The following is a 19,451-nucleotide window of genomic DNA, read 5'->3' on the forward strand; positions in this document are numbered from 1 at the left end:
GAGCTCTTCCCTGCATCATCACTCTGTTCCACATCCTCTGGAGACACTCAGTTGTCTGCCTCCTATATCACGGCAGTATGGTGCACTTCCCCCCTTCTGCTACCGTTTCATTGAACTAAGACCCCACTTGCTGGGGAATGCAAACCTCTGAGCTCAGCCTCAGCCCACTAGGGAGGAACCTCTTCACCGAGCAAAAGAGCTCCAAGGTCTTCTAGAAGAATCTCCCACAAGCACAGGAGGAATCTTTCCATAACCACAGTCTAGACCTTAATGAATTTCTTAACGAGGTCCCTGGAGACCCCAGAAACAGTGAAAGTCTTATGCTGGAGGGGATGGGAAGGAAGGGACAGGAGGTGGGGAAGGGGCTGGAAGGGGAAAACCCACCTAACTACTGATATCCCAGACCTTTTACAGTGGAGCATTGTTTTATTTCCTGGCTGAGTACTGCTTTATCTTTCAGTGCCGCCTTTATTTATTGTTCTTTAAAAAAAAATTTTTAATAAGTGATTTGACCTACCATGATGAGAACTTTTCTTTTTAAACACAGGAGTGATTACCTTTATAAAACTGAATATTTAGGGATGCAATGACCTGAAGTTTGGAATTGTAAAAAACTGGAAAATTTTGCCGGGGCCTGTTCTTTCTGGTCCTATACTGAGAAAAACAGAAACAAAAAGACACACTCAGAAATATACACTCTACCCATCTGCTTAATTTAGAAAGGAAAATGTGTATGTATCTAGGCACACATGTCAAGTAGACACAAAGACGCACACACGATCCCCGTGGAACAGTGTTTTCGATACAGGAGTCCAACGGCTGGAGACGGTGAAAAGAAGGCTCTTTCTCACTGTAAGCCTGCGTCCGTGGTGTTCAGGAATCTGGACATTGCTCAGAAGAACCAAATTCTCTTTCTGCCTTCCCACCTTCACCCCTCCTGCACCCTCAGACAGAACGCCCTGCTGTCCCTGACTTCTAGTTGAGGTTTCAATGTGATCCCTATATTCTCACCTGCCTTCCTCACGTGGGAAAACGCAGGCTTGACCTTCCCATCCACTAAAGCACAGCCTCACAAATGTTTCTCCTGCAGATCACAAGCTCCTTGTGGAGAGACCCAGTGCGCCATGGGCAAAGCTCTGCGGAAGGGATTTCCGCCCGGCACTGCAGAAAGCCTGGGGTCTGGGAGGCCGCCGAACTGCAGGAATTTTGGCAGGGATGAGAGTGGACCAGGGCTGCCTTTCCTTTCAGGTTTGTTGGGAGGGGAGGAAAGGGAAGCTGGGAGGGAGAACTTGCAGAGGGAAAGGAGAGCAAGTCTTTGTCCCAGCTCTTTGGATGAGCATTACAGAGGAGTTAAATTGTCAGCTAATGAGATTTCCTAACCACGTGCTCCCTTTTAAGTCTAGGCCCCCAATTGATTTGATCCCCTGACGGCAGCAGGGGGCACAGCTGCCTTTCAGCATCCCTCAGGGCCAGAGAATTCCCAGAACAAGTGCAAGAAGGCTCAGAATCATCTCTAGGAGAACATTAAATAGGTTATTTCGTGTATTAATTGGTATCTAGCAATGAGGCTACTGGCTCTTTCTGTTTGCGGGAGTCCGCCTCCTTGGGGTGATCGGGGCAGGCCCAGGGAGCAGAATGGTATCGGAAGCATTCCCTGTGGGCTCTTGCGCCCCACGGACAGACTGCAAGTCCCTCACCTGGTTTCTGTCTGTATGCTCTTCTGAGCCGGTTAAGACCCCTGAAGTCGATGTGCAAAGGACATGTTACTGGACCTCGTTCAATAACTTGCCCCAACCAGCAAACGGGTGTTGAAACTGGAAACATCTTTTTCAACAATATCTTACTTTGTGGCCAAGCCTGAGATTGTCTCTTTTCGACTCTCTCATTTGGGGTTGTAGGGGAGTTTTTCTTCTTTTTGTTTTTCCTGTATCAAACTGGCTTCTCTCTTTGCCTTACAAAAATTTGCAATGCCGGGCTGGTGGGGCAGAGGAAAAACAAGTCAAAACACATTGACGGCATTTAGAAGACACTGGATGAAACCAATTCTCCCCTTCTCCTTCCCTGGCTAGTCCACAGCCTCCTCCTTGGGTTTCTCTCTTCTCTATTCAAAGATAATTACTTAGCAACCTTGGTGTTTTCCATGCAAAGACAACCTCCCTGGCCGGGGCTCTTTACAGCCCAGGTACAAAAGAGCATATTCTAGAAACCAAAGATTTACTAAACTTCTACCACAAGACCCGGCTCAAATTTCACTTCTACCAGGAAGTGTCCCTTTCCTGCCTCCAGGTATCTCTGTTCAAACCTCCCTCCATCTGGGCGTTAATCACTTTGCAGGGTGGCCATTGGTTCCCAGGCAACAGCTTCCCACCTGGACAAGTTTTCCTCCTCCAAACCCAGGCCTGGGCCTCAGCATTGCCTTCAGGAAGAAGGAGGGAAGAAGAAACAACTGAAACCTAATGGAAACTCAAACACATAAAAAGGAGCTGAAAGTGATTAGATAAGTACAATTAAACCTAAGGCCAAGCAAAACAAGGGCTGTTTGAGACTGAAAACAGTCCTTCGAGCTTTCTAAAATAAAATAGAAGCCAGGAGAACAGCAGAAAGGGGAAAGACAGTGGTCTATCTTCTAGAATAGATTCCCTCTAGCTGTGAAACATTCCACTGTTTCGTTAGTGGCAGTCACGGTGCTAACCTGATGATTTTTATTGTCCTTCAAACCCCCACCACCCCCACCCTCCGACAAATGGGAATACACATTATCCCCACTTTACAGACTCGGTCACTGAGACGCAGGGAGATTAAGTAGCTCGGCCTGGGTGACTCAGTTTGTGAGTGACACTGAGCAGATACTGGAACCCGAGTTTGTCTGACCTCAGCGCCCAGACTCTCTTCTCCAGCTAAAAGTGTGCACCAAGTCAGCACGCATGGGTAAGCTGATCGCTACCGCCGGGACTCAAGGATGCCCCACAGCAGCTCGGCGGGGCCGCGTGGGTACCAGAAAAGCCGGCATGGACTGGCCAGCGTCCCCAAGGGCTCGCGCGCGTCCTTCAAGACTTGCCAGCACGCAGGAAAAGGCAGGCTCGGAATCAACCGGGGCTGATCCGGAGGCAAGGCCAGAGGATGCTACTGGGAGGGAGGTGAGCTTGGCTCGGTCAGCGCCCCGACGGCCGTCAATCTGAGAGAGCCCCTGGCCGGGACAAGGCGCCTCTGGGTGCACGGAGCCTGGGGGGCGCCGTGCGCGGCGGGGACTGGGCGCGAAGGCGCCGTCTAGCCGTCTTTTCCCTGCAGCATCTCTCCAGGAGGCCGGGGGAGGGGGCGTCACCTGACAGCACGCACCAACTTCTCCCAGCTCGGAGGGGGCGCGCGGCAGCAGCCTCGGCCGGGGGAGCGCAGCGCGCGGCTCTCGCCCAATGGCTAGGTCCGTAAACAAAAGCGGGCCCCACGCGGCTCCCTCACCCGGCGGTGGGCCGCGCGGCGCAGCAGTACCCGAGCGGCAGAGCCCGCGAGAGGGCGAGGCAGGGTCGGGATCCGGCTCCGGGACTCCACGCACAGCCCTGGGGACCCCGCACCCGGACCCGTCATTGTCTGCGCGCGCGCAGAATGCCGCTTTAAATGCCTCCTCCCAGGTCAGCCATGGGTCCCCGGCCCTGTGTGGCGGCCCCCAGGCTCTCCGCCCCGTGTGTCCGGCCCCGAAGGCGGCGCGGATCGCCAAGGTGAGCGCCGGCAACGTCGCCGAAAACCCAGGCCTGGAGGTGCCCAAGTCATGGACGAAGACACACACACATACACACACGCGCGCGCACGCACACGCACGCCCTCCCCGAAGTTGATAAAAATCAGCCGACAAATACAAAGTGCTGCCGCCGCCTCAGGTCAGCGCCGACCTCCTGCTGCCGAGAAGAGCGAATGCCAACGCCTGGACACTGTCACTTTCATTCGGCACCTGGGCGCCGCTGGCTCGTCTCCCTCCCGACAGCTCCCTTGCGCGAGGGATGTCCCCTCTAGCTTCTCCTCACAGGCTCCTCACCTTCCAAGTGTGTGAACACGAAAACAATACGAGTAAAGCCCAATCGGGCGGAGCTAGGACCCGCCGGGAGCCCGAGTGTGCGGGAGACGGGGGTCAGGACGTGCCCGCCACGGGCAGAGCGGCTCAGGGCATCCGCACCACGGTCCCTCGGGGCGGCTTCGGACAGCCGGCGCGCGCCCTCCAGGCCCGCGGTACTCACCCGCGACGCTCGTCCCGGATCTCCGCGACGGGGCCGGGGACAATGCGGGGACGCCGGGCTCCTGGGGCTGCGGGCGCCGAGGCGTTCGAGGCGCTGCAGAGCTGCGCGCCCGACGGCGGCGGCGCTCCTCGGCCCGGCCGCGCTCCGGCCCGCTCGCCGTCTGCCAATGGGAGCTGTCAGGGCGCCTCTGCCGGCGGCCTCGGGGGCGGGGCCACGGGAGCCCGTGGGAAACCGAGCTCCGATTGGGCCGCCTGACAATCGCTCCGCCTCCAGGCGGCCAATCAGAGGCGGCGGATACAGGAGCGGGGCGTTCGGAGTTGGGCTGGAGAGTGACAACAGGAGCACGCTGGGTACCCGCACTGCATCCCGGCCCGTGGCGCCCGGCTGGAAGGATGCGGGCGCCGCGCGCTCCGGCGCTGCCACCATGCGGAGCGCAGGCGACGCGGCCTGGGGAGAGCAGGGGAAGGCAGCGGAGGCGCGGCGGGCTGGGGAACGGCGAGGGAGCCCCTAACAAAGCAGCTTTGGGAGGGCCGAGCGGCCTCCGCCTCCTCCGGCTATAGGTCGGCGAAGCTGCCTGTCACTCTGCATAGGTGGAGGTGGCCAATGACGTACAGAGAAGGAGCTCGAGTTGGCGCGCGCGCGCGGCTCGGCATCAGTGGGATTGGTCGGAGGTAAAGGATTTTCCTGCCACCTAAGGCTGAGAGGAATGGGGAACGGAACGGGGGAGGGGAAAAGCCAAAAAACGTACCTGCGACACGTGGTCTGGCTCGGGAGGCGTGTGCCTGGCTCTAGGGGGAGACAGGAACTTTTTCACTAGAGGCAGAAAAACCCTAACGTAATTCCTCCCTGTGGATGCTGGGGGATGTTAGCGCCCACCGGGCTCCAGGTGGGGCACGGTGGCCATAAACGAATCCTGGGGAGTCCTGGACTCCCCGAGGTGTCTCACCTTGCCCAGCGAGTGAACTTAAAATCACAGCGTGGGGCTTGGGCCTTACTGGGCAGAGTACGTGACTCGGGCAAGCTTCACACGGACCTCCTGGTCCCTTCTGTAAAATCCGGAAACGGTGCTTGCCCTTTACCGTTCGCGAGCTTGTGAGGGACACTGAAGCCGGGACGTGGACGGTAGAGACTAACGAAGCTTTCCCCACACTGGGCCGGTTCTCCCTCCACACTTTAAGAGCCTTGGACTTCACCATTAAGAACAAAGGCTGGGGCGAATATTCCTTAACAACCTGAGGGGTGGGAAGGCCTGGGCTCCCGGGGTTATCTGGTTGAAAACAAAAGGAACCGCGAAAGGCATTCCCTGTGTCCTAGAGGGTAAACCTGAACGGGAAAACTAAAAATCATCCTTGACTTCTCCCTCCTCCTTCTTCCCTCTGCCCTCGCCTACTTCCCAAATCCATGCCCTCCTCCGGATTTCTCTCACCCGACCACATCAAAGGACTCCTGTGTCTTTCTACCGCTGCCCGCCTGAAATTTATTCTCCCTTCTGCAGAATCGTCCTTCTAAAAACCTCATTTTTGCTCCCTCACCACTGGGTTCTTTCCTTTTTGTCCAGAATACCTCCCCCCGCCCCCCGCCCCGCTCCTCTGCTTTACCCTCACTTAACTAGCTCCTACGGATTCTTCAGAACCCAGTTTTGCAGGCAATACATTCATGCAGTAGACATTTGCTGGATTCCAGCTGTGCAGCAGTCTTGTAGACACTGGGAACCTCCTGTATCCAGTCAAAGTTAGAGACCCACATCCCCCACCCCCAGTGCTCCCACTTTCCCCTGTATTATGTGGGCTGAAATTGCCAGTTAAGTATGTCCTCTGTCACCAGCACAGCACTCCAGTCCACCCAGAATTTCATCTGTCTTATTCTCTGCTGTTTCCCAGTGCCTAGCACAGTACTCGGCATATTTGGGGCCCTCAAAAATATTTAACCAACAAATGAAGAGGAGCTATGATTAGAGGCAAGAGCTTTGAAGATTTGAAGTGCTTCTAAGACATCAGTTTTGTGAAGAATGGTTAGGATAGTAGATCAAGAGTGATATGTCCACGAGGTGCCATGATGAGTGTTGCAGGGAGCTTTCTGAGAGGAGTTTGTGAGATTTTCCAAAAGACAGTCTTTCAAAAAACTACCTTCGTCTCAGCCAGTATCTTGCCCAAGCTTCTCAGTGGAGAATCATTCCTTGGCTAAGCTTTCATCCCAGGAGAAAGAGCAATTTCTTAAGTGGTTACAAGTCATCATATTGTTAGAATATATGCATATATATTCCTATATATATAGGAATTTATATATATATAAATATATAAATGAATATTTTGGATTTTTCCCAAAGTATGTTCAGAAGTGCATTTGGCTGTCCTCTGGAGCCAGGCTGCCTACTCTCAAATCACAGTCCATCATTTTCTAGCTATGATCTGGGCAAGTTACTTCACACCTCTGTGCCTCAGTTTCCCCATCTTTATAATTGCGATGACAGTAGTGCCCACTATACAGGGTGGTATGAGGATGAATGAGTTAATATTAGTCATGAGCTTAGAAGAGTGCCTGGCATGTAGTAACATTAAACACTGTTTATTAAATAAACATCTCCCAGGGTGCCAGGGTGGCTCAGTCGGTTAAGCATCCCACTCTTGATTTCAGCTCAGGTCATGATCTCAGAGTCCTGAGTTCCAGACCGGAGTCCAGCTCCACACTCAACAGGAAGTCCGCTTGAGATTCTGTCCTTCTCCCACTGCCCCTCCCCTCCATGCTCTCTCTCTCTAAAATAAATAAACAAAATCTTTAAAAATAAATAAATAAACATCTTTCACTGGAGACGCATGGGTGGAACCTGCTTAGGCCTCCTGTGTCAGTGGCAGGTAACTAAAGGCTTTCCTGGAAGTGAGCGGTTGGAGCTCTCCTCTGCCCTGCTCAGGGCTGCCGCCATGTTGGCCCTGTTGTTACAGTGGCGCCATTGCTGCAAGGTGAACTTCAGAGGAATCCTGAGTGGCCCTCTGATAGCCTTCAGCATAGCTCCTGCTGCTCCAAGAAATCTGAAAAGCAGTTAAGAGCACTCAGGAGTTAGACTGGCTGGTTTAGATCCAAGCTCCATCATTTTCCAGCTCTGAAGCCTTGAACAGCCTCTTAATCTTTTGTAAGCCTCACTTTCTCATTCTATAAAATAGGAGTAACCACCTAACCCCCCTAAGGATGTTGAGGGGGTTAAAAAAAGGTCACGCACAGCACACGGTATGCACTCGCACTCGTAAAAGTTAGCTCTGGGTTTTAGCAAAGTTAAAGACTGAGTCACAGTGTCCTGATCTTTAAAATGGAATGAGAGGCGCCTGGCTGGCTCAGTCCATAGAGCGTGCAAATCTGGATCTCAGGGTCATGAATTGAAGCCCCATGTTGGGCATAGAGAAGAAAAGAAAAGAAAAGAAAAAGGGAGGGGAAGGGAAAAGAAAAGAAAAAAGAAAGAAGGAAGGAAGGGAGAGGGAGGGAGGGAAAAAGGGAGGAAGGAAAGAAGGAAAAGAAATTAAAAATAGAATAATGACATTTCATTAACTGCTTGAAAACCCTGAATGAGATGATATGAGAAGGGCTTAGCCCTGTCCATAAAGGCGAGGTGACTAGAGAGGAAACCACTATTTGGGCTCTTCCCATCATTCACTCTCTCCCCCCACCTCCTTCAACACGTCAGGACTCTCACCTCTCAGAATCGGCTCAGGACCGACCACGGGAGCCTTTCCCACAGTCACGGTGCTGCCATGGAGGTTAACAGAATGAAGCGCATCCGGCCTTTGGCTACATTTCTTGACCTCAAAAGCTACTGCAGGTTTGTGTGCTGTTTCTTGTCCACTTCACACAGTAGCTGGTTGCTTCACACTGTGGCAAAGAGAAGGGGGCATTTTGATTACAACACAGACAAATGCCATCTGGCAGAGTCTTCTGGCATCCCATCTCCTGAGGGCACTGTTGACATCTGAAGAAAACAGCGTTGGCATGAAGGGAGAAAATGGAGTGGTCAAAGGCAGAATGAAGGGTTTAGGACAAGAGAACGGGCAGAAATCACATTTCTAGTACATGACCTCCACTCCAGCCACAAGTCAACATTTTCTTCCCCACTGGTGACTGAAAGCCTCACAAAATACAAAGGTAGGTAAGTCACAACAAGTGGCCCTCCCTAGTAAGGCTACACCACAGAGGTGAGCCCATGTCCTTACTCCCAGCAGCCTCGTGTCACCTCTGTTCCTGACTGGGCCTTCCATTTGAACAGGGCTCCCTAGGGGCACCGCTGGGGTCTGTGCGGGTCACTGCTGTAGCCCTCCTGTCTAGAACAGACCCTGGCCCACAGAAAGCGATCAGTGTGCATGGAATGAATGGAGGTTATAGCCTCTTGAATTCCCTGCTACAAGGAGTTCAGTATTTTCTTTTTTGTTATTTAGTTGTGGATGCCCTCTTTAAGAAAGAACGGGAGGCAGCCCATAGAACAGCTCTCTCTAGCAAGGCTCCCCTCGTGGTAAAGAGGGCGGTTCTAATGTAGTATTGTCTTCAACAAATGCAAGCTCCTTGGGGTACGCTCTACTCTCCTGGAGCTTGAACGCTATGTGTTCAATACAATTTGCTACAAAAGCACTTCCTGGTTCTCATTTACTTGAAACGTACTAGGAGAGAGGTGAGAATTTGGTTTGCCAAAGCAACTGTTGATGAATTCGTCGGTCTCTTGCCAAGACCCCTTTAGCCCATGAATCCCCCCACCCCCCGAGTTAGAGGGATTAGCAGATAGGGTCAAAATCTAAAATGGAAAAGTTCAGGGCACCTGGGTGGCTCAGTCGGTTAAGCATTCGACTCTTGATTTCAGCTCAGGTCATGATCTCAGGGTCCTGGGGTTGAGCTCCAGGTGGGTCCACGCTCAGCAGGGAGTCTGCTTGAAATTCTCTCTCTCGCTCTCAAATAAAATAAAATAAAATCTTTTAAAAAATAAATGGAAAAATTTTGTTTAGTCCTATCTTACTGGCCTCTTTTTTTTCTTTTCTTTTCTTTTTTTTTTTTAACGTTTCTGAGATTTTCTCTAACCAACCAGTCAGGTCACTAATGAATTCCAAGTTCCTGACAATAGGTTCGGAGAGGTAAAGCTCTGCCTTCTGGATCAGGTTAGCCATTGCTGGGGTGGTTCTGAGGTACACTCCCCTAGAACCTTGCTGTGTATTCTGACATACAGCTGGCAGACCCCTTGAAAACCTGGCCTGAGTATTTCCAGGAGCCCCACCTTTCGGACTGCCATACCCCCACACCCATCCAGAGAGCACAGACTTAGCAGATAGGCCTCTAACTCCAGCCACTGCTGCAACGGGATTTACAAGTGCCTTAAAAGTGACACAAACTTGTTTAATTTATAAATATCTGGAATGACAAGTATAATGGATGATGAACACACTATTTCATTGAAAGTGATAAGGCTTTTGAAACTACCCTGTAGGAAGGAGGGAAGGAGGAAAAGAAGAAATGAAAGAAGGAAAGAAAACAAAAAGAGGCACAAATCAATACCCCAGAATTTCCACCAGGACACTTAACCCCATCTGGCTCCTGAACGGACTCTACACATGAAAGGCCTAAGGGACAGGTGACCTGTGCCCTCCCGCAGGATCCGGCGCTCAGAAGGGCTCCACACTTGGTTTAATGCTCTGCTGTTGCTGTCTTGAAAAACAATCCTAATTGTTTTTCATCCCAATTTTTTAACAAAGAGCCATGCATTTTCATTTTACTTTGGGCCCCACAAATTACATAGCCCGTCCTTTCCCAACCTTTTCCACTAGAGGAGGTCTCATTCCTGGTCCTCCTTGACCTCCAGTCTGGACCTTTCACACAGCAGGCACCCAGGACAACCGTATTAAAGGGTTCAACCTAAGTGTAAGGTACTGTCTGTTGTTTCTATGCCAGAATTCGTGGGTCGAGCCCAGGTGTTAGGTAGCGAGTCGCCCTTGAGAGCATGGAGATCTGGTGCAGTAATGAAGATCCAGCTGACAAGGGGACACATCTGGATCTTCTGACCGAAGGATTCCAAGAAGATAAGCAAAGACCACCCAGGAGCCATGAAGACCCCCAAGGGAGGCTGCACCCTCCCATCTTACAGTGCTTCGTCTTATGAGTCAACCTGACTGGGCCACAGAGTGCCCAGACATTACGGCAAACATTATTCTGAGTGTATCTAGGAGGGTGTTTTGCCTGGGATTGGTATCTGAATCAGCAGACGGAGTAAAGCAGACTGCTCCTCTCCATGTGGGTGGGCCTCATCCAATCAGTTGAAGAACCACAGGCTGACCCTCCTGTAAGGAGGCGTCCCTCTTGCCTGACCGTATAAGCTAGGACATTGGTCTTTCCCTGCTTTCAGACTCAAACAGAAACTTCAGCTCCTCCTGGGCCTGGGGCTGCCAGCCTTCAGACGGAAACCTACACCGTCAGCTCCCCCCAGGCCTCCAGCCTGCAGACGCCAGAGCTGGTGACTCGTTAGTCTCTGTAATCATATGAGCCAACTCCTATCATAACCTCCCCCCCATACACCTTTCTCTCTCTTTCTCTCTCGCCGTATGTGTAAAGATCTCCTGTTGATTTGTTTCTCCTAGAGAACCTTGCCTAATGCACATCCCATAGTGTTCCCTACAACCACTCAACCGTTCAGTGTTTCTCTCCATCCGCGACTCAAAGCGTGCGGCAGCATTCTCGGCTGGTGTCAGAAATGCACGGTCCCGGGCCCCACGGCGGACACACCGAATCCGGATCTCCAGCTTCCTAAGACCCTCAAGTAAAAATTTGGGAAACACATCAGCCTTCTTTGAAAATGAGAGCCACCTGAGAGGAACGACGATATTAAAAACGACTGCCTGGGGCGCCTGGGTGGCTCAGTCAGTTAAGCATCCGACTTTTAATTTCGGCTCCGGTCGTGATCTCAGGGACGTGAGATCGAGCCCCACATTGGGCTTTGCTCTCAGCTCCGCGTCTGCTTCTCCCTCTGCCCCTCCCCCTGCTCATGCTCTCTCTCTCTCTCAAATAAATAAATAAAATCTTGAAAGAAAAAAAAAAGCTTCCTAGTAAAAGAATTAGTTGAACTGGGCTTTCTTACCTGAGGACAGGTGGGAGCAGGGGGAAGGAGAATCCAGCAAAGGCTTAGGGAGCCAGGACACTTTCCCAGCCCTGACGAGCCTCCTTCCATCGTGGAGAAAAGATGGGGAAGCCTCAACCTATGGACTCCTATGTGCAACCAAGGCAAGGAAACTCAAGGGCAAGGAGGCAGGGCCAGACACGGCCGGCCAGGCCGCATCCCAGTCAGGGAACTTCGCACTCCCTCCTCTGTGTAATGGGCTCGGTTGCGTTTTATTTTCTGTGTTTTCACTGAAATGGCAGTTTGTGGAGAAACTCTCCCACTTGGCTGTGAACACACTCTGAGCAACAGCAGAATTGGCAAGGACAGCGCTGTGGAATATTTCAGAAACTTCAAGGCAAAGGGACAAACAAACAACCACACAAAAAAAATTTTTTTTTCCTTTCCTCAAAATGCATTTTAAGGGGAAAGAGCTGGAAATCAGACACAATGACGGGGAAGGCCTCCACGGGTCTCCAGAAGAAAACGAATTTGATTTGATTTTTCTCTGCCTCGGCCCACCCTCGCCCGATTATTAATTCATCGATGGGGGAAAGAACCAAAGCTCCCCGGCACCCTGTAGCTAAGGCAGGCTCCTGGGGCTCTGAGATGCTTTACCAGGTCTCAGCCTCCCGCCCCCCCCCCCACCTCTCTTTTTATTAAAGTACGGTTGACACGCGTCCTATGTTCGTTTCAGGTGGGCAACGTCTGCGCGCTATGCGGTGCTCACCGCCCGCGTGGCTCCCACCTGCCCCCATACGGGGCTCTGACACCGCCACAGACCACGTCCTTCCCTGTGCCGTGGCCCTGCCACCTGCCTTGACTCCCACACCCGGGGAACGCGAGGGGAGGTCGGGCTGCCTCTTTCCCACTCCCCCGGCACCTGGCCCGAACATGCCAGAGCACGTGCTCTCGGCTCCTGTACCATCCGTTGATTCTCGATTCCACGCAAGTGCTGTCCTCCCCCCACCTCCAGTCTCACAGAAGGGTATGGAAAAGGCTGGAACGGAGCCATGCTGCCTCAGCAGAAACAATCACTAGACTTAAAAGAAGCTTCTCTCCCCAGGAAGCAGGCTGGCGCAGCCGAGCCGCGGAAATCCACCTTTCTTCTTGGAAGAAGGGGGCAGCCCCTTTGCTGTCCCTCCATCCGTATGGGGATACTGCCCCTCCACACTCAGACACGCACGCATGCACACACGTTTTCTAGAGAAGCATTAAAGGCAGAGAGGCTAGTGGTTAAAAGCAAGGACTCTGCCCTAAGTCAGATCTTGCCTCTCTTCCTTCCCAGCTGTGTGACTTTGAGGAAGTTTAGTTAACGTCTCTGCTTAATTGCCTTTGTATTAGCTCAGGTTGCTAGGACAAGATACTACACACTGGGTAGGTTAAACATTTATTGTAATTTAGAATAGATTAAAGACATTTGTTTTCTTACAGTACTGGAGACTAGAAGTTCAAGATCAAGGTGCCATCAGGGAACTCTCTTCCTGGCTTGCAGACGGTTGTCTTCTTGCTGTGACCTCGGCTGGCCTTTCCTCTGCGCAATGCTAAGAGAGAACTCTGGTGTCTCTTCCTTTTTTCATAAGGACGCTAGCCCTGTTGGATTGGCCCCTTGCCCTTATGACTCCGTTTAACCCTAATTACCTCCTAAGTGCCCCATCTCCAAACACAGGTGCATTGGGGGCTGAGAGCTTCAACCTATGAACTAGGGGAGGGCGGCACAATCCAGTCCATCACAATCCTCATCGGTAAAACTAGGCTCATAATATTGTCCATCTCGTGGGGCGTTATGAGGATGGGATGACTCCATACAGTAAAGAACTTAGACCAGCACTTGACCGATGTTAGAGACACCTACAGATCCCTGACTCACCTCCAGAAGGCTCGACTCGTTTTTGACAAGCTTGCTACACCTCTCTCCCCAGATGCCCAAAGAGCTCCATGAAATTAACATGTCCATAATCTCATTGCATCTGCTCCACCACCTTCCCCAAACAACAATCAACAAATTCCAATAACCTCTTTTTTTTTTAATTAAGATTTTATTTTTAGGTAACCTCTCTATCCAACGTGGGGCTCGAACTCATGACCCCGAGATCAAGTGTCGCTTGCTCTAACGACCGAGCCAGCCAGGCACCCCCACCCAATTACCTCTTTTGTTGCCCAGGTCACTTTCTGGCCTTCCCACCTACAGAGACAGTGCTCAGGCTAGAAAAATGGGAGGCAGCTTGGACTTACCCCACCCTTTACTCCTCATCAAATAAATGCCCAAGCCGTTTATCTGTGGGTAGATTCAACCTTGGAAACGACTCTAGAACCCTCCCTTCTGCAGGCCCTGGCTCCTGCCCCTGCCCCAGCTCACACCCCCACCTTCTGATGATGGCAATAGCTTTCTCACTGGTCCTTCCACCTCCGGTTTCCATCCCTCTGTCACTCACTCTTTGGAAAAGTCTCTCCCCTAAATAGAAGATAAAGAGCACTGATTTCACCCGGCACTGAAGATCCATCCTGCCTGTCTGATTTCCCCCAATGCTCCCGAACTTGTCCTGCTCCCCATCTACACGAGATGACCCAGGGCTCCCCCTGCCAGCCTTTTCTCTCCCCGACCCTCTGCCTGGAATACCTTCTTGGGTCCCAGTTCTCTCTGTACGGTGCGATCCTGCTCCCCATTCAAAGTCAGGGACCCTCTTCTTCCTCATGGCTACTCATCACCTGTGGTGTGTGAGGCTTTACATTATGCGGTCTCTGATCCGACTTTTCATTTCATATTCGCATCAACTTTCCAAAATATGTTCTATAACCTCCGTTTAAAAGATAAAGAGACTGAGTAACTTGCCCCAGGTCAAAGCACTAACGAGCGATTCTCCCAGAGGGAGACCTCTGATGATTTCCCTAGCCCTTGCTTCCCCACCTCCCAAACAGAACCTGTCACTCCATTTTTCAGAGCTGACACATGCAGCCCGTGCCTATGACACTTACCACATTGTATCTGAGGCAGAAGACCAATCCATTTTGGAGGCGTTCGCAAGAATCTCTGTTGGAAGTTCTCGTTTCTTTTCTGGACCCAGCGTCCTCCCTTCCCAGAGGGTCTGTTGGCCCCATCCCCCTTCGTGTGTCCAGGACAGTCTTCTTTTCCACTTTTTTTGGAAGGTAAGGAATGTGCACTGATTAGGGACATGCCCGGATTTAGCAGGCATTTAAAACTGTCTGCTCTGTGCCGTGTAACATGCCAGGGCTGAAGGCAAGGGGCAATGCAAAGGCAGAAGCCATGATTTCTCCCGGCTTCCAGACGTGCACAGTGAGGAGCAAGGCAAGCAGGGAAAGCGGGAATGGAAATAGCAATGGGGCGGGGGGTGCAGGGCTGGAAGGGACGTGCCGAGCATGTGGTGCGGCAGGATCAGGCTTCCACACTGGAACCCCAGAGTTTTGGGTTTCTTAAGGTTATCTGAGATAAAGAATGAGCTGGGGGAGGGACAGAGGGAGAAGGAGAAGCAGACTCCCTGCTGAGCAGAGAGCCTGATGCGGGACTCGATCCCAGGATGCTCGGATCATGACCTGAGCCAAAGGCAGATGCTTAACCCATGAGCCACCCAGGTGCCCCCGAACCCCAGAGTTTTGGCATGGGCTGCTGTTGGGGCAGAACCGTGTGTCTCAGAAGAAGTGTAACAGTCTGACTTTTTAAGGACTGTATTAGTCTGTTGGGGCCACAGATTGGGGGCTTAAACAACAGAAATGTATTCCCTCGCTGTTCTGGAGGCTGGAAGTTCAACATCAAGTCATCAGGGCTGGTTTCTTCTGAGGCGGCTGCACTTGGCTTATAGATGTCTGTCCCCTCCCGGCGTCCTCCTATGGTCTTTCCTCTCTGCACAAGGGTCCCTGGTGTCTCCCTCTCTGTCCTGATCTCCTCTTCTCATAAGGGACAGCAGTCCTATTGGATTCAGGCTCAAGCGAAGGACCCCGTTTTAACATAACCGTCTAAGGCCCCATCTGCAAACGCAGTCCCGTTCTGAGGTGCTGGACGGCAGGTCTCCAGCATAGGAATTTGGAGGGGAGGCCCCATTCGGCCCCTAGCAAGTCCCACCGCCGCACATACCACTGCTGAGCATCAGGGGGTCAGCGCAGATACCCTTTTCCCATCGTGTTTGGGTCCATTTTCCTCGTTGAGTAACCGTGTGTTGAATTCAATCGGATTCTTTGGTTAGTTAGCAAAGGGTCACTGAAAAAGTGTCCTCCGTCCTCAGAAGCGTTTCTTCTCTCCTTTTCTAAAAGGAGAGGAAAAAATGCATTGTTGCGATTTCTAAGTGCTTCTTTTAAAGTCCAGGAGTGAGGGGGAATTGCGGTCATGGGGCTCTCGGGGCGGAGGGTGCAGGCGCGGTGGCCAGGGCCCGAGGGGGAGCGGCTGGGCTGGGGACAGGGGCCCTTTCTCACGGCGGACCACATACGCCGCCTTATCCCGCAGGCTGTCCATAGGTGCCTCTCAGGAGCTGCATTAATCCCTCCTCTGAGGATTTAAGTGAATTTTTTCCCCTCTAGAACAAGTGTTGCTTTTATCGTTTCAAAACTTGTGCTATGTAAGCAGCAGCATTCCAGGGCCTCGGAGTCCCTGTTACTGCAATCAGTTCCTCGGATTGGCCAAACCCCGACTTCCCAACTTACAAACTGGGAACTGGAAACCGCGGCCCAGTGCAGCCACCCTGGCATCTTCCCCCATGTGTTTAGCTAGGACTCCTGTCCTCTTTCTTCAGCCAACTGATGGAAATATAAAAGGTGCACTCTTTCCCCGCTCTTCACCACTCTAATTCCTGATGGGAAATAAAGAGCTTGGATATTATTGCAAGCCACCTTATTTTATTTTATTTTATTTTATTTTATTTTATTTTATCTTATCTTATCTTATCTTATCTTATTAATTTATTTGAGAGAGAAAGAGAGCAGGAGCGGGTAGGAGGGGCAGGGGGAGAAGCAGATTCCCCGAAGAGCAGGGAGTCCTCCACGGGGCTCTCTCCCAGGACCCTGAGATCATGACCTGAGCGAAGGCAGCTTCCCAACAGACTTTTGGGGCACCCAACCCAGGGGCCCTGCAAGTCATTTTAAATAGCCAGCTCCAAAAGGACAAAATAATCCCTCCTGCTAAAAACAAAAACAAAAACCAAAAAAAGTTTGTTTTGTGTAATAAACACTGGCTCTAATCCAAAGAGAAGATGTGCAAAACAGGACCGACAGGTGCTTTCGCTGAAGTGGGTCGTAGAACGAAATATCGGGGCACGGAACAGTATGTTCATATCGATCATCTGATAAATAGCGCTTTAAGGAAGAGGTTATCTCCCGAGTGAACTTCGTTTTTTCCTTGACTGACCTGCTACATGCGTTTCCTATTGCTACTGTAACAAGTGATCTCAAATTTAGGGAAACCACACACATTTCCTGTCTTATATTTCCGGAAGTCAGAAGTCTGAAATGGGGGTCTCACTGGGCTAAAATCAGGGTGTTGGCAGGGCTGCAGTGCTCTCTGGAAGCTTGCAGGGAGCATTTGTTTTCTCTCCTTTTCTAGCTTCCAGAGGCCGTCCACACGCCTTGGCCCGTGGAGCCCTTCCGTCTTCAAAGCCAGCAATGGCCAGTGGAGCCCTTCTCACGCTGCACCCTTCGGACCTGGACTCTGCTCTACCCCGAAGGACTCTTGGGATTATGTGTGCCCACCGGATAATCCAGGATAATCTGCCCATGTCAGCGTTGGTTAATTAGCAACTTTAATTCCATCTGCAATCTTAATTCCTCCCTGTTGTGAAATGTAAGGTAGTCACATACTCTAGGGATTAGACCCTGGGCATCTTTAGAGGCCATTATTCTTCTACTATACCCACTTTATGGCAAACAATGAAAATACAGTGTATTTCAGGAGTTGTAGTTGTGTGTGTTTATTGTATCTATTTAGAATGATTAGATTACCCCCCATTACTTTTTGCTTTATTTAAGTATAACTTGACATATAATATTATATTAGTTACAGGTGTATAACATAGTGATTTGACAATTGTAAATATTACAAAATGCTCTTTCCCTATTACTCCTGTTTTTTAAAAATTTTAAGTAATCTCTGTACCCAACATGTGGCTCAAATCCACAACCCCAAAATTTAAGAGTCTCGCATTCTACGGACTGAGCCAGTGAAGCAGTCCTTCTTAGGTCTTAACTGGAATCAAGCAATCTACACATACGTAACATAACCGAAATAGTAGATGCCATTCCTTTCCTTGCTAAATGCACTTCCCTCTTTTTCCCCAAAGGGCTTGTTACGAAGAGATGCTTGAGTAGCGTCGTTTCTAAGAAACCTACCAGTTCTAATTGTTGACTCAGAGTACGGATCCCTTATTCAAGGAACGATTCAATACATTTGTCCACAGATAGTCGTTTTCATTTTTTTTTTTAAAGATTTTATTTATGTGACAGAGAGACAGCCAGCGAGAGAGGGAACACAGCAAGGGGAGTGGGAGAGGAAGAAGCAGGCTCCCAGCAGAGGAGCCCGATGTGGGACTCGATCCCGGAACGCCGAGATCACGCCCTGAGCCGAAGGCAGACGCTTTAACGACTGCGCTACCCAGGCGCCCCACACAGTTAGTCGTTTTCAGCCACGGACGAATCTAATTTGTTTTGCTCCACACCTGATTTAACGTCGCATTCGTCAATACTTCCTATTTGAAAACCCCATCTTTTAAAACTCCTTACAATTTCCACTGACTTTGGAGATGAGGGAGGCCTGGGGAAGAGAGCTGGCTTTGTACTAGGTTTGCTGGTTTTGTAGTAGGAGATACTGGAAAGGGCCGATACTCTTGAAGTCATTAAGCAGAAGAGTGGCAAATGTTCCTCTTCTTGTTCGCGTCATAAAAACACGTGCGTGTAGGCCAAGATGAGAAAATTCTGGTCCTGAAATGATAATCTGTTACAACATTAACTACATTCTGAATCTGTACTAATCTTTAATTTTTTCCCCTGCGTGTGGGCTGACAGTCTGGTAGAGATACTTCAAAGAAGGAGGAGTGAGTGGGGGTGGGGAGGAAACAATGTTTATGTCTAGCAGCACCTGGGAGAGTGTGTAACATCTGTCATTTGGATCTCAGCTCACATCTTTCCCACTGGCATCTGCAAATGTAATAGAGGGAGATAATCATTTCCCTTTTTATTCTTATCTGTTTGGATCGTCTCTCCTATTATGCCTGCTCCAGTATTATCACCACTATTCATAGAAATGAATGGCCCTTCCAAATACGTGCTATAAAATAAACCCTTCAATGTGGGGTCGCAGATTTAGAAAAGAAAGGCTTAACTGAGTAACTTTTATTTTTACAATCATTGGGGAAAACAAACAAAACTTCCAGCATCCCCAACCACTGCTTTTTCTTTCTGAACCTGTTTTATTTAAATAGCTCATACTGAGGGGGCCTGGGTCGGCTTAGCCAGTCGGCTAAGCATCCGACTCCTGATTTTGGCTCAGGTCATGATCTCAGGGGCGTGAGATCGAGCCCCTTGTCATGTTCCATGCTGGGCGGGGAGCCTGCTTAAGATTCTCTCTCTTCCTCTCCCTCTGCCTCTGCCCCTCCTCCCTCCCTCTCTAAAAAACAATAATAAATTATAGATGGAGAGATAGATGATAGATAGATAGATAGATAGATAGATAGATAGCTCATAACAACTCGAATTGATTCTAGGGATGGGGCCCTATGGGATCCTGACATCTAACCCACATAAACACATTTTGGTCTGGGTCTTGGCCAGAAGACTGGAGTCTTCTGATGGGCTGATGGAATATGTTTCATCAGATACTTGTCACAGAGGTTGCAAGCTCCCTCAGGTTTGATACTTGATGGAAGAAGCAGTTCATTTGCTGACAGGCATTCCAGAAAGTTCCTCTGCAGTTCTTACGTACATTTTTTTGTTAGGTGTGTCTTTTTTTTTTTCGAGTAAGTTCTATGCCCAATGTGGGACTTGAACTCACAACCCTGAGAGCAAGAATTGCATGCTTTACCTACTCAACCAGCCAGGTGCCCCCAGGTGTGTATTTTTAATAAATGTGTGTGAAGGGGGAGCTCTTTTCAAATTACATCACTTGAAGAAAATCTTTG

General features: G+C 50.5%; 1 protein-coding gene across 1 annotated transcript in view; it reads right to left on the reverse strand.

The window, feature by feature from the left end:
• The window catches only part of TIAM1 (TIAM Rac1 associated GEF 1), a 466,206-nt gene that overhangs the window by 369,673 nt on the left and 77,082 nt on the right, over nt 1–19,451 (reverse strand). Inside the window, exon 3 of the mRNA XM_057306891.1 lies at nt 7,909–8,084. The gene's annotated coding sequence lies outside the window, so the exon portion shown is untranslated. The remainder of the gene's footprint in view (nt 1–7,908; nt 8,085–19,451) is intronic.

The sequence above is a fragment of the Ursus arctos genome, unplaced genomic scaffold (assembly GCF_023065955.2).
Source record: "Ursus arctos isolate Adak ecotype North America unplaced genomic scaffold, UrsArc2.0 scaffold_4, whole genome shotgun sequence".
Classification (NCBI taxonomy): domain Eukaryota; kingdom Metazoa; phylum Chordata; class Mammalia; order Carnivora; family Ursidae; genus Ursus; species Ursus arctos.